The sequence below is a fragment of the Pinus tabuliformis genome, chromosome 6 (assembly GCF_031772625.1).
Source record: "Pinus tabuliformis cultivar Carrire ecotype Pingquan chromosome 6, CPIR1, whole genome shotgun sequence".
NCBI lineage: Eukaryota > Viridiplantae > Streptophyta > Pinopsida > Pinales > Pinaceae > Pinus > Pinus tabuliformis.
In genome coordinates this window covers 1747908022-1747923064 of record NC_142292.1, presented here as the reverse complement: position 1 = coordinate 1747923064, position 15043 = coordinate 1747908022, and the positions used below count along the sequence as shown (strand labels likewise).

General features: G+C 35.0%; 1 pseudogene; it reads left to right on the top strand.

Moving 5' to 3' along the window:
* Positions 1-3200: 3200 nt before the first annotated feature.
* Positions 3201-4460, top strand: LOC149265900 (uncharacterized; annotated as a pseudogene).
* Positions 4461-15043: the final 10583 nt, after the last annotated feature.

The following is a 15043-nucleotide window of genomic DNA, read 5'->3' as shown; positions in this document are numbered from 1 at the left end:
TGGGGGGCATGTACCTCGATTGAGTCATTATGCTGGGGGCATGCAAACTTATAGAAAGCATAATTTTTCATTTCAAGCTTGTGTAAACATGAAACTAAATCCAAGCAGAGTTCTCCATGGTTCAAGCTTGTGTAAAAATGAACCCATGCCCAATTGATTGTCATTTTTATCAGCTAATTTCCGCTAGATGAGCCTTAGTTGTTTAATTCCATCACCACCTTCTCTTTGGCTGATCATATGCTTTCACTTGGTTGTTTTTCCTTTCCTAAGGAACCATAACGATGAGTGGTTTTATTAGCCAGCCTCTTGACCATTACATGTTATGAGTAGTTCCTCCATTTCCAGAACCATTTTCTACCCTTTATACCATTCATTCCTCCAGGACGAGTCACCTTTAATCTCTTTTCTTGACTCGTAAAACTCAAATGAAAAATTTTCCGAGTATTTTTCCCTTTTGACTCACAAAAGAGAATAAAATGGGGGGTCCGCTTTCAAGCTCTTTTCTGACCCTTTAAACACGAAAAGATTTCCGAGCTCTTGTTGTTTCGAACTCATTAACAGATGCGAAACATCATGCGCCTAGTATACGTTTACCCCTTTTTCAGGTTGGGATGCACTATTATGAAAAAGGTACTCCTTGACTGAAATGGTTAAGCAATTCTCTCAAGTATCATTTTCTACCTTTTCAGGATCAAGAGACACAAATGTACGAAAAGGGACCATGTGGAGTTTTCTTTTCCATGTTTTTTTTAAACTCTCTAAACATGAAAATGATACCGAGTTTCACCTTTGTCGGACTCGTTAAAATATTAAACCACATTGTGTTCATCACCATGACGAACATGAGCTTCTCCTTCCTAGGTCTCATTAAACTTACTAGGCCCGATTCGTTTGAAGGATGAACTCACAGTGCAAGCATATGCTATCCCCTTCAAGCTTGCTTAAAAAATAATTGGGGTGGAAAATTTCGAAACTTAATCAATTGTGTCGGCACCACACTCTTAAACATGACACTTTTTGCTCCGTGTCGGGTTGGGATATCCTCACTTCATCATTGACCTTCCTAGGTTGGGTCGTTAATTTTTGCCTTCCTTTTGATCTCTGCCATGTCATCATGACCATCGATCCTATGGATCCAAAAGCTTCCAAACTTCTAGTCGTGTCGATGATATGTTCAAGAGTTGTCCTTCTTCAGTTACACTTACCCATGATTCTCTGTATCATCCAAAATCATTTTGCATCCTTTTGTCTCATGTCGATGATGTGGGATACATTATGGCCCTCCTTCGACACGGTCGCTTCCTATCGAGTTCAACTCATTATGCAGGAAGTTTACTGAGAAACTCCCTTCCAGTACCTTAGACCTTAAATGCCCTAATGGAAAGTTCTTTGCACTCGAAGACAAGTTCACATCATTGGCTTTCGATCGAGTGATTTCAAGGGTGTTCGACTTCAATTCCTCTATTCACATTCTATGGATTGTGCTGATAGTACCTTGATGACCATTTTCATTATTGGTGGTTTCTCTCACGCTTGTTAACAGTTTACATTATTGACTCGTAATCAAGCGACTTTCTAGCATGTTCAAAGTCAACACATCTATTCACATGTTATAATTTGTACTTTGATCGGGTTGTGTTGGAGCACAAGACCCTCGGCTTAGATCACAAAATTCCAGGCTGCGAAGTGATGTGACATGGTTATGTTGATATACATGTCTCTTTCGAATGGTTGGCTATGACCATACCATGAGTTATCATATGTGATCCTTCTCATTATTGGATGGATACGACCATACCTTGGTTTCGATATGATCCTCTTTATAGGATGGTTGCGCTCATGCCTAGATCCATTTACATGATCATTCTCTAGATGGTTGCATCCATACCATGATTCATTTATCATTTGATAGATTTTTTAGTTATGTATATGTATATGTACTTTCTTGCAGGTTTTCTGACGACAGACTATGGTTCCCCACATTGATTCATAAAGAATTTCATCCCTCACTCTAGTTCGGCCTTCATGCTTTAGGGGGGCATCTGTTACACAGCATTTTGTCACTGTCCCTGTACTCCCCATTCCTTGATCTTGGAGGACTTCTACAATGAACCCTACATGTTTTCCCTTCATGAATAAATTCCCATTGTGTACCTCTTCATGAGTAGAAAAATTCCCTTTTGTGCCATTTCCCCAAAATCTTCTATTTTTCCCAGTTTACAAGATCGGCGCTAATGACCCTTAACCTCCTCACGCTGATATGCAGTGATTAACACTATCCATAGCATCAACTGGAGCAACTGACCTTTGTTTCAATTGCGTCAATCCTCTTTTGGAAAAATTTTTAAATGAGCCGAAGCTTCCAACTCTAGAAGCTTCGTAACGGAACTCTGGTAAATGGTTGAGCCGGGTGGAGTCGAGGATGTCAGCTTGGGCTCCTTTCCCCTATAAGGATGGAACTACCTCAAGAGATAAGACCTTCTCCCATGAGAAGAGGAACCATCTCCCATCCATTCATGCTATATAAACCTCTATTTTTCCCAAGCACAAGCTAGTGTTGAAGTGTTAATGTTGTTGTGCTAGTGCTAATTAAGTTTGGAGTAAAGAGCAAGCTATTCATAGTTGTAGCTCTCTAGTTGTGTGAGGGAGAAGTGTGAATTTGGTTTAGCGTAAAGCGTAAAGGGAAAATCCTTAAAACTATCATTGTTGAGGCCATCATGGAATGCTAGTAGAAGTGTGTGGGAACCTGGTTTTGTCGGAGGAGAATGGCAATGTCAAGACAATGGTTGTAATCTCTTCTTGATTCAATATATATGCAACTATCGATTGATTTCCTACATGATGTGTCATCTTACATGTTCATGGCTTAATTTTTCTTGACTTGTTAAGTAGGTTGAATTAAACTTTGTCAATTATCATGTTTATTGTTTCCTATTGTTTACTTGTTTCAGGTGTTTGAAGAAGGAAACAAGAGATAGCTGGAGTGAGCAAGTAAGGTCATCACCAAACGGGATAAGTTTACTAAGAGGTAGGACCTCTTAATTGTTTCTAACCGAAGGAAATCTTCCATAGAATGTATCGATTGTGGCTAGACCCATTATCTGGCTGAATTATTTGTATCCTCACTCATAATTTTACTTCACCACAAACCATTAACATCAAATGTGGTAGATTTTTTTCGTCAGGGTGACCTTATAGCCATGTCTATGGTTCTGTGCAAACAAATGAGGCACGTGAACCTCGTCGTAGGTATCTTCAGGTATGCTATTATACAATGTTGTAAGCTTTTATTTAGAAAGCAAATGTTTGTTATTGTCATTGTGGTTGCATTTTTATTATTAACTTAATTTGGGCAAGGGTTGAAACTAGTGGTACACCACCGTCTCGAAAATATAGCCACTTTCTCATCATGGAAGAACAAAATTATAGTCTTGGGTTCATCATGGAAGAAAAAAAGTATAGTCTTGGGTGGGGGGGATGCATCAAACTTGTATTTGTCTGATGTCTATGTCCTTGATGCAGATACACTTGTGTGGAAAGATCTCAACACAATTGGCCAGATATTAGCACCTTGAGTAGGCCATGCAATAATATCCCTTGGAAAGCATTTGTTTGTGTTTGGTGGATTCATTGATGATAATAATTTATTTGATGAATTTGACATGCTAAACATAGAGACGGGAGTGCGGACCAAGGTAGCAACCACAAGTTAAGGACCATATACTAGATTCTCTATTGTTGGAGATTGTTTGGATTTCAAGAGAGGCATTCTCATATTCATAGGAGGGTGCAATGAAAAATTGGAGACCCTGGATGAAATGTATTATTTGGATACATAAATGAAAATGGAAAATGGACAAGATGAGAAAAAGCCAGAGAATTTTTCTTTAAGGAAGGAGTTGAAAAGAAAGCATCAAGAGCACCATGTCTCTTCAAATGATCCTGAGAAGGAGAGAGATACACCTAAGCTTGATGTGAAGCCTAGAAACATCTTGTCCACAACCCCACCAACTAACATTCTTGTTGGTCAAGACAAACCTTCTGTGTACACTTTCAAGCCCGTTGAAGAGAAGATATTTGAAGCAAAAATAATTGATGTGTTTCATTATGGATACACTATTGAATCACATATTGAAGGGAAGCCTTTGCATGGGTTATTGTTCTCCTATAAACCTGGCTTTGCTCATGTTGTACATGCTTATCTCACCAGGAAGAAACTAGCCTCAGAAGAAAGTGCTATGAAATCAAGTGAAACACGAAAGCCTAAATTAAAGATTGCTCGTGCAATTAAGCAATCTGTGAAGAGAGCAGAAGATGGGCAGGAAAACTCTGTTATGGATGTAGAATCTCCTGCACAAGGGATTGCGAGTGAAAAGGCCAGTGAGATGCTTGCATATGCACATGGTACTCAACATGAAAATATTATCAGGTATTGTTGGTTACTTATGTTTGAACTTTGAAAAGTCTTTCATGTGAAAATATCATTCGAAGATTTATTTTTCCTTGACTAATTCTACTTAATTCGAAGAACTCCTGCACACATTCAAACCATGCATCTATATACCATGGCCTATAGGGAATATTATAAAAAAACATGAAGAAAGATAATACTCTTAGTATAACACATGAGAGGAATGATTGCTTACATGCTGAGAAAACCCATTTGATAGAGCAGAGTCTCTTCTCTAAGTCATATGTTGACTGCCAGGGAGCTTACCTGAGCGTCGGCCTTCATAAAAACGTATGGCTTTGGAGAGAGAATCTCTATAGTTATGGGAAGCTCCATGGAACTTGGGCTTTGGGTGCCTGGAGTGTTGATAGCTTTCTACAGTAGAATTTTCTCGTAATCATTTTGGTCATCAGGAAATCAATCCATGTTGTCTGGGTCACCCAACATAGCTCCCACCAAGTTGTTGGGATTGGGTGCATTGCAAATTTCATGATCTTCATAGGAATTGACTTGTTAATAACACTATAGGGAAGTCCAAGGAAGTACAAGAAAGATGTATTTTCTTAATGTTAGATTCCATTGTCCAATGCATGAAAAAACAAACTCTACATCAATGAGAACTGAAATAAAACCAACTATTTATAAACACCCAGCTCGGGTTTTTGAATCTCTTTGGCTTCTTACTAAAAAATAAGTTCTAGTTCAACCTGGTCCTATTTCTAAGGAAAAGAAGAATACAAACACTTATCCACATTGTGAATATTAAGGATAGAACACAACATGGGTGGGACTAATGCAAATCAATTCCAAACACCAAAACTCCAAAGCATTACTGAAATGAAATGGAATCTTTCCCCTGAAGATTTATGGGACAAAGATAGAATACTTTCTTCTTTTAACTGGCACTAAGAAAATCCAATAAACCAAAGAACTTGTTAAAACTTAAGCATGTATGCATCTATATACCATGGCCTATAGGGAATACTATAAAAAACATGAAGAAAATATGACAGTAGTAGTATAACACATGAAAGGCATGACTGCATACATGCTAAGAAAACCCATCTGACATAGCAAAGTCTCTGCTCCAAGTCATACGTTGACTGTCAGGGAGCTTGCATGAGCATTGGCCTTCATATAAAAGTATGGATTTCGAGAGAGCATCTCTATAGTTATGGGAAGCTCCATTGAACTTAGGCTTTGGGTGCTTGGAGTGCTGATAGCTCTCTATAGTATAATTTTCTCATAATCATTTCAGTAATTAGGAAATCCATCCCTGTTTTCCGAGCCTCCCACCACATATCCCACCAAGATGTTGGGCTTGGATGCATTGTTGTACATAGATTGGAAGCTTGCATTGCATGGAATGGACTAAGGATGATTTTCCTTTCAAGGAAGAGAAGAGCCTTTGTGATGAATATGTTTTGGATAGTGGGAACCATATCCAACCATGTATGACATATTAAGAGGATTACCCCCCAATATGTAATCAAACTTCATTGAAAAAACAAAAACATGGGATTGAATCAGACCCCATATATCAATAATTGGATTAAAAGGTTAGAAAAATTAATTAATGGGTTTCTATGAATCTATACTTGGTATTTTGCAATAGTTCTTAGTCTCTTTGGACTAAAAGTCATTAACCCACAAGTTACTACTTGTTTGGATGAGCTCAGGTATTTAGCATAAGTGAAGAGCAAGAAGGAAAAAGATATAACATATTGAAAATTGCTATCAGACATTGTGTAAAGAATCCCTCCTGCTTACACAAGAATATACCCAAAGTTACAATCATAATAAAACGTTGAGGAGAGAGCATGTATACCCTTAAAAACCAGTGAAAAAAACAGAGACCTAGGGTATATTTAGCATGTGAATAAGATACTCTAGGGAGAAGAGAGTAGATATAATTATCATCATGTCATTTATATTCATGAAGAGACTTCACTTTGTGTAGCAAGAACTCCTGCACACATTCAAACCATGCATCTATATACCATGGCCTATAGGGAATACTATAAAAAAACATGAAGAAAATATAATAGTATAGTAGTATAACACATGAAAGGAATGATTGCATACATGCTGAGAAAACCCATCTGACAAAGCAGAGTCTCTTCTCCAAGTCATATGTTGACTGCCAGGGAACTTGCATCTGACAGAGATCTGGCCCTTCAAATATCATTAACTGTTTATGGAAGAGAAGAAGAGGTTGATACACTTATAGAGAAAATGACTCGTGATTAGGATCTAATTCTATGTTATGGTGGGATTTATGCTCTGGCCCTCCCATACATTCGAATAATAAATCCATTCATCGTTTGTTGCACTTCGGTGTTTCCAATGTTAGTGATGATGTGAGAAGAATTGCAGTGCTAGAATTTGGATTTGTTTTACACTCCGAACCTGAGAAGGTTTATCTGTTATCTTATAGTGTACCATGTTTTTATTATTAAATAAATTTTAAACTTGATTTGTTATAACTTTTGTGCTACATCTTGATGGAGCATTTGGCTCAATATTTTAAGAATAATATCAAGGGGTCAGTGTATGCTCTCTTGGTCCTTTATGTTGGTGCTAAATCAAACTCTGTAAATTTAACAGACCCCACGAATAGTTTCTTTACTGTCTGAGTCATATAATCCACATGTCAGATATGGAGCAGCCTTGGTAGTGGGTCTATTGTACAGACACAACATTAAGTGAGGCCATTTTGCTGCTGGAACCATTAACATCAAATGTGGTAGATTTTGTTCGTCAAGGTGCCCTTATAGCCATGGCTATGGTTCTGTGCAAACAAATGAGGCACGTGAACCTCGTGGTAGGTAGCTTCAGGTATGCTATTATACAATGTTGTAAGCTTTTATTTAGGAAACAAATGTTCATTGTTGCCATTGTAGTTGCACTTCTATTGTTAATTTTTAATGCAAAGTTTCCAATTGAAATAATAACTTCTAAATGTTGGCATTTAAAGGTAGAATTATATCCTATAGAGACTGATGGTGCTATTATATTGCATTCAAACTCCAGGTTTTTCCGCAATAGATATTTTTATCACCCTGTCATCATTTTTATTTCATACTTCAGGAATCAACTTGAGAAGATCATTCTTGACAAGCATTAATGCACCAAGAGCAAGATGGATGCAATTTTAGCTTCTGGTATTTTAGATGCAGGTGGTCGGAATGTCTCAATTAAGTTGCCATCTAGGACTAAGCATGACATCATCACTGTTGTTGTTGGTATGGCAGTATTTAGTCAATTTTGGTATTGGTATCCACTTATATATTTTTCTTAGCCTCCCTTTTGCACCTACTGCTTTGATTGGGCTCAATTATGAACTGAAGGTCCCAAAATTTGATATTATCTAGCACCATGGAAGCACTTCAAAAGTTGTGTCCAAGAAAAGTACCTTCAACATTCTCATTTGTGTCCTCATAGGGTGATCAGAAGCCTATTTTCCAGGTCTTTATATTGTTCTTTGTCGTGGTAATAAATGTTGATTGAATGATCTTGGACATTGTAAATATATCATTTTGAAACATTATAATATTACGCAGATTGCATCAATTTTACAAGACACTTCAAGCTATTAGTTTCATTTCTACTACCTTATGGCATTTTCTTTACAACATCAGGTGCAAATAAAATCACATAACAAAAAAAGATTAATAATAATAATAATAATAATTAAATTAAAATTTATTTAAAAAGGTAAATAAAATAATAATAATAATTAGTAAAACATTTTGGCTAGGTCAAATTACATAAAAATAAAAATTAAATTAATAATTATAATTATCAATTATTAATAATTAAAGTAGTTTAGATCCATCTTAACTCTTGATCCAATTGTAGGCAGGGATCAAATGTCTTCAGATGCAAACCTCTTTAGAGTGAAAAGAGATTTGATCCCTTTTGGGGGTTGGTAGATCCTAAGTTACAGTGCTAGGTTGTATTATTAAGCCGCCACCTGATGTGAACATCACCGGTTTGAAACTTCATGTGCAAAATTCCAACCATGTTAAGGGTTGGGGTGGCCCAGTTGAACATCACCAGTTTGAAACTTCATGTGCAAAAATCCAGCCATGTTAAGGGTTGGTGTGGCCCAGTTTGAGTGTTACTCCTCGCTTAAATGCCCCCTGGATCCTGGTTTCTTAAGCCAAAGATTAAGTGTGAAATCATCTTAGAATCACACAACTTAACAAAAAAAATATTAATGAAAAGTAAGAAAACTTTCAGTAAAAATCACATCATCAAAGTTTTGTCAATGTGTTTGGAACCATCTAGTGTGGTTCATGGTCAGTACAAGATGAAGAACAAGATCTTGGCATGAAGTTAAATAGACGAAGAGAAAAAAAAATTAGCCATTATAATATAACAGAATTTTAGTCGTTATAATATAACGGTTAGATTTGACTAAATAAATAATATTATTAATAACTAAACTTTTCATATAAAGAAAACGGTTAGCTTTGACTAAATAAAAATATTTTAATATAAAGAAATAATTGTTAGAATATGATTGTTAATCTTGAATTAAGGAAAATAATTAATAAAAGGAAAATTTTCATGAAATGAATATTTAAAAATAAAAATAAAAATAATATTTATGTCAAACATAAATAATCAAAACAATAAAATAATTAATAAAATCAATATAATAATATAATAAAATAAAAATGATATTTAAGTCAAACTTAAATAATCAAAACAATTAATTCTAAAAATTTAAAACAAATAAAAATAATAAATGGTCAAGCTTAAATAAAAAAGACAAATGAATGATGATGTGAGTTTCGCCGAAACCCCTCTCATAAACTTGTTATGGATGATAGAAGCCTAAATTCAACAAAAATATTTGGATCAAACCTAAATAATCAAAACACTAATATAAAAATAATATTTAGGTGAAACTAAAATAATCGAAACAATTAATTCTAAAAAATTAAAAATAAATAAAAATAATAAATGGTAAAACTTAAATAATAATAATAATAATTAATTAACTAAATCAATAATGAAAAAGATAATTAATCATTTATTAGTGGTCAATATAAAAATACAAATAAATAATAAAAATTAGAAATATATATATATATATATATATATATAAACTTAAGAAGAAATGACAGGGATCCAACAACTACTAATTTTTAATCCATCATCTCTATTCAAATTGCTTGGCCTCCTTTCAATCTCTATAGCTTCCCTAAACTTATGGGGATGGAAATGGTCTATCTTAGTAATGACTAGGACGTTTTCAATGCAGATGCAGTGTTTTGTCTTTTCCGCATGTTCTGCTAATGTTGAGGAGCGGGTCCTCCCATGTTTGATGTCTGCCGCATGTTCCTGAATCCTCTGATTTATTGAGCGGCCAATTTCACCAACATGGGGTGTTCCACATGAACAAGGGATTACATAAACACCTTTCATATTCTTAGGGTCCACCGGGTCTTTTACAGATCTTAGGGAACTTTGAATAGTGTTAAGGGGCCTAAAGGTTGAGGGAACCTTGTTCTTTCTTAGGATCCTTGCAATCTTGTGAGTGGTCCCTTGTATAAAAGGAAGGTGTACCCCAGAAAACCAATCATTGGGTTCTTTTTTAATCTTGGAACCCTTGTCAACCTTAAGGAAAGCCCTAAGACACTGGAGCTTATTATCACCATTAGTTTTGAAAACCTTGAGGAGATGGGTTTTCTCATCTTCGAGATGACTTTCATCAGAAACTCTAAACGCACAAGTGGCTAAAGTGTTGATAACACCCAACTTTTGAGGAGGGAAATGATGGGACTTAGCGTGAAGATATCACTCTGTGTGAATTTTATTCCAAAAGACCCGGTGTGAGAATGATCCGTCGTCCTTCTTTGAAATAAGGACGTCAAGAAAAGGAAGGCTCACATTGATTTCGCATTCCATAGTAAACATTATGTAGCTAGATCGATTATTAAGATGATGGAGAAATAGATCCAACTTATCCCGACCATGAGGCCAGATGACGCGGGTGTCATCCACAAATATACTCCAAATCTTTGGTTTGTATTGAGCTAAGGACAAAGCTTTGGATTCAAAGTATTCCATGAACATATTAGCTACAACATGGGAAAGGGGCGAGCCCATGGCAACACCACATGTTTTTTCATGTAATTCCCCTTCAAAACTGAAGAAAGTAGAGATAAGACAAATCTCAACCAATTTATCAGTATCAAGATCCGTGATACAGTTGATGACCTCAATGGCCACATTGATGGGGATATTAGTGTAAAGGGAGACCACATCAAAACTCACAAGAAAATCCCCAGGCTCAAACCTTATACCTTTTAACTCATTGACAAACGATGAAGAGTCTTTGACAAAGGACTATGTAAGACCAACAAGGGGTTTCGGCTTTTGGGCTAAATGCTTTGCTAGAAGATAGGTTGGCCCTCCTATAGTGTTGATAATGGGTCACAGGGGAGCGCCCTCCTTATGAATCTTGGGAAGACCATAGATCCTCGGAGCGATAGGATTACTCTCGATGAGTCTATGAGTCAAGGAGATTCAAAATCAGAGGGGCTAGAGTATGTATGTCTTTGTAGACTTAGCAGTCAAATCGTTGCACAGATGTGCGTCCCTTGTCCCACAAACAATGGGGTCTCATACACCAATTCAGTGTCTGGCTTGGTCGTGATCTTAAAATTAGATAATAATAATAATATTTCTAATTTCCTAATTTTTATTATTTATTTGTATTTTTATCTTGACTACTAATAAACGATTAATTATTTTTTTACTATTGATTTTATTATTATTATTATTATTATTATTATTTTCTTTTAAGTTTCACTATTTATTATTTTTATTTATTTTTAAGTTTCTAGAATTAATTGTTTCGATTATTTAAGTTTGACAAAAATATTATTTTTATTTTAGTGTTTTGAATATTTAGGTTTGACCAAGATATTTTTATTTAAGTTTGACGCAAATGTTATTTTTATTTTATTATATTGATTTCATTAATTGTTTTATTGTTTTGATTATTTAGGTTTGACCTAAATATTATTTTTATTTTTAGTTTTAGTTTTAGATATTCATTTCATCAAAATTTTCTCTTCATGTATTTAACTTGATGCCAATGTCTTGTTCTTCATCTTGTTTTTGCGATGAACAACATTGGATGGTTGGAAAGACGTAGACAAAACTCTGATGATATGATTTTTACCAAAAAAATTCTTACTTTTCATAATATAAATCACAAAAATCTAAATTCAAAAATATTAATATTACATTATTATCACTTAACTTTTAATAAAAGTTTAAGAAAAAAAAAAAAAAAAAAATCTATACTAAATTATAATTAATATTATTAATATTAAAATATATATAATTTCACAAATAATGAGATTAAAATGTTTTAGAAGTGGCTTCTTTTAAATTTAGGGTACGGCATCAATAGAAATAAGTGATTATAATGAAATGAAATGAAATGATATTTTAAGGTCCACGAGACTAAAAATAGTCTATGAGACCATTAGTTCCCTGTTTTTCGCTCTTTGCAATTCAGTCCTTTTCTGATTCAAATTGATGATGCGCTGACCCAACCTTCCAACAATCCCCTCGCTAAAAAGACAATGCCAAGAAACTGATGCTAACATGTTCTCATAACTTTCTCTAGTGTCTTTGAATGCATCACATTCCAAAATGAAATGTTTTTCCAATTCCACAGCCCCCAACGTGCAAAATGTACACACTCATTCTTCCCAAGCTTCTTTAGGTCTTTCACACTGTCCTGTTTCACACCGAAGTTGATGTGAGTTGGTCCTTAAACCGCCAAGCTTCTTTAGGCCTTTTACACCGTCCTGTTCCACACTGAAGTTGATGTGAGTTGGTTCTTAATTGAGCAATAATAACCTTTGCCCTCCACAAAATGCTAGCTCCAATGAACTCTTTTTGTTGTAATCACACGTAGGGTTGAATTCTTCAATGTAATATTTCTTCTTTCTACCCAACTCTTTCCCCATACTTTTTTAGGAAACTTCTCCATAACAAAATCCTTTAGCTCCTTGCTATTTGTGGGACAGGCATTGAGGTGGATATTCCATTTTTGCATCCATGTGTAGTTTTGTTTCATCCATGTTTTCTTTCTTTCACTCATGCCTTCATTGAAGATAACATTAGGCCATCTACCTACTCTCATTTGTTCAATTCTTTTTAGGTATCTTATGAGCCGCACCATAGCAATTGCTTCAATGGAAGCTGCTCCTATTTCACTCAACATTATCTCATAAGGTACCGAACTTTTTATTTTGAACTTGCTCATGATTAAGCGTTTTTGGATTTTCTCAATTTATTTCCATTTTGAGACAGGAGAGCTGCTAGCCCACAATTCACACCCATATAGCATCACTAGACAAACTAAGAGTCCAAAAAGCACTTTAATCGTTTTCCAATCCCTTAACTCTACCTCTCTACATCTGTTTTGAAGAGCATATAATGTTTTCCACCCTCCTAAAATTCTCTTTTTTCTGAAGTCCTCCCAATTGAGTTTGTTGTTGAAATCAATCCCAAGGTACTTGTACTCATTTACTTCTTCACGAATGTTGTCTTCAAAGAAGAAAGTATGCTAGCTTTGCTTCTTTTTATTAGAAAAAATCATTATTTTGGTCTTGCTAGTATTGACTTGCATCCCCACTGCTCTACAAAAATGCTCAGGAGCATATAAGTGCATTTGCAATCCATGGGCCGATTTAGAAATCAATACAATATCATCAGCACATAAAAGAAGCTTTATCACAAACTCCCCCAACCAAATACCATCTCCACCTTGCAAATTTAGCCACTTTTCCAATTTATCAATATATAGACTAAAAAGAGTGGGGATATAGGGCAACCTTGCTTGACTCCAATGTCACTTCTAAAGCTTTCTGAAATACTAGCTCAGAGTCTAATATAGACTAAAATTATAAAAATGCACGTAAATTGTGTTAGCAATTGTACCTTCGACTTATATGGGGTAGGACTCCATAGCATACTATCCTTACCTTTTTCAAACTTTTTTGTGGAAATTTATGAGAAAGAAAAAATAAAATATCCAGCATAAGTCAACGAATATTTCGGTTCATACTTAAAGAGATTATGCCAATATTTGTGATTCATATTCAACAAGATGGATTGAAATTCTTGTATTCTCAACCATTAATTGTCTTATTACTTCCTGGTTAGTTCTTGTGATGGTTAAATATTTTTATTATTTATTTGTTTTGGTGAAAGGAAAAAAAATTAGGGTATTTGAATTGTTTTTTATGGTGAAAATAAATTCAGTACTATTAAAAATTTCTAAAACATTTAAAATTCTGAAATTTAATAACTTTAGCCAAAATTTTCTACTAAAATTTCTAAAACATTTAAAATTCTGAAATTTAATAACTTTAACCAAAATTTTCTACTAAAATTTCCATTGATTAGTTTTTGAGATGGTTAAAGATCCTAGAGATTATATAGTAATTATGTAAAGTCCTCTAATAATGGAAGGTGAAGTGAAGGATAGATGTTGATTTGTATTTGGCTGTGTCCTTTGTAACATACACGACACGACTCACGGTGTGCCAATATTCCACGTGCACGGAAGGTCACTTCACCGTAAAGCTTCCAATTGACTCGCCGTCACAAATGGTTTAAAACACACGGACATATATCTCTTCCTAATTTGTGTATTTGGCTCTATCCTTTTACTATACACGCGTCACAGCACGATGCCCCCACAATCAGCGTGCAGAGAAGGTTCTTATGACCAAATGGCTCTCATTCATTCAGTCTCACTAAAGTTTCGTACCCGCACGACTCGGAGAAAAACTAGTGCCAAGTCAATGCGACGAATTCAATTACCAAACCAATTGGGATGGAGTCGTCTACCTATGGCAGAGGAATTGCCGGCTAAAAGTGGTAAGAATTCTGGCAAAAAAAATCAAAAAAAATTGTAGAGGCAGTGTTTGAATATGTATTTGATGTTGGACATGGATTCAGCACCATCAAAAACGTCCACGACACCTAAAATTTTGAAGTTTAACAACTATAATTTGGATTTACAAAAATCCTCGCTGGATTTTCTCTAAATATGACCAGAATTTCCATAACTTTCCAGACAATTCTTCCAACTAGTTAAACTACGACAATTGGGATTGCCAAAACCATGACACCATGGGTACCTATTAAATTAAATTAGAACCAATTGCCAAAACCATGACACCATGAGTGCCTATTAAATTAAATTAGGACCCAGTTTATGAATTTTGAAGATGAGATGAAAGGAAATGGAAGCACGGCTAGAATTTCACTGGTCAAATTTGAGGGTTTTTACACTTTTGTTACTTGTTTTCACAATTGTCTAAATTTTTAAATGGTATATAATGGGCAAATCAGCCATTTGATGGTCAATTGCCCTTCAAACTCCATTATTGCATGGAAAAGTGACCAGAATAAAGTATTTATTTATGGTTTTTTGGAGTTGTCTTTAGTGTGATTTTTTTGGGTTTTTGGTGTCTAGAATTTCACTGGTCAAATTTGAGGGTTTTTACACTTTTGTTACTTGTTTTCACAATTGTCTAAATTTTT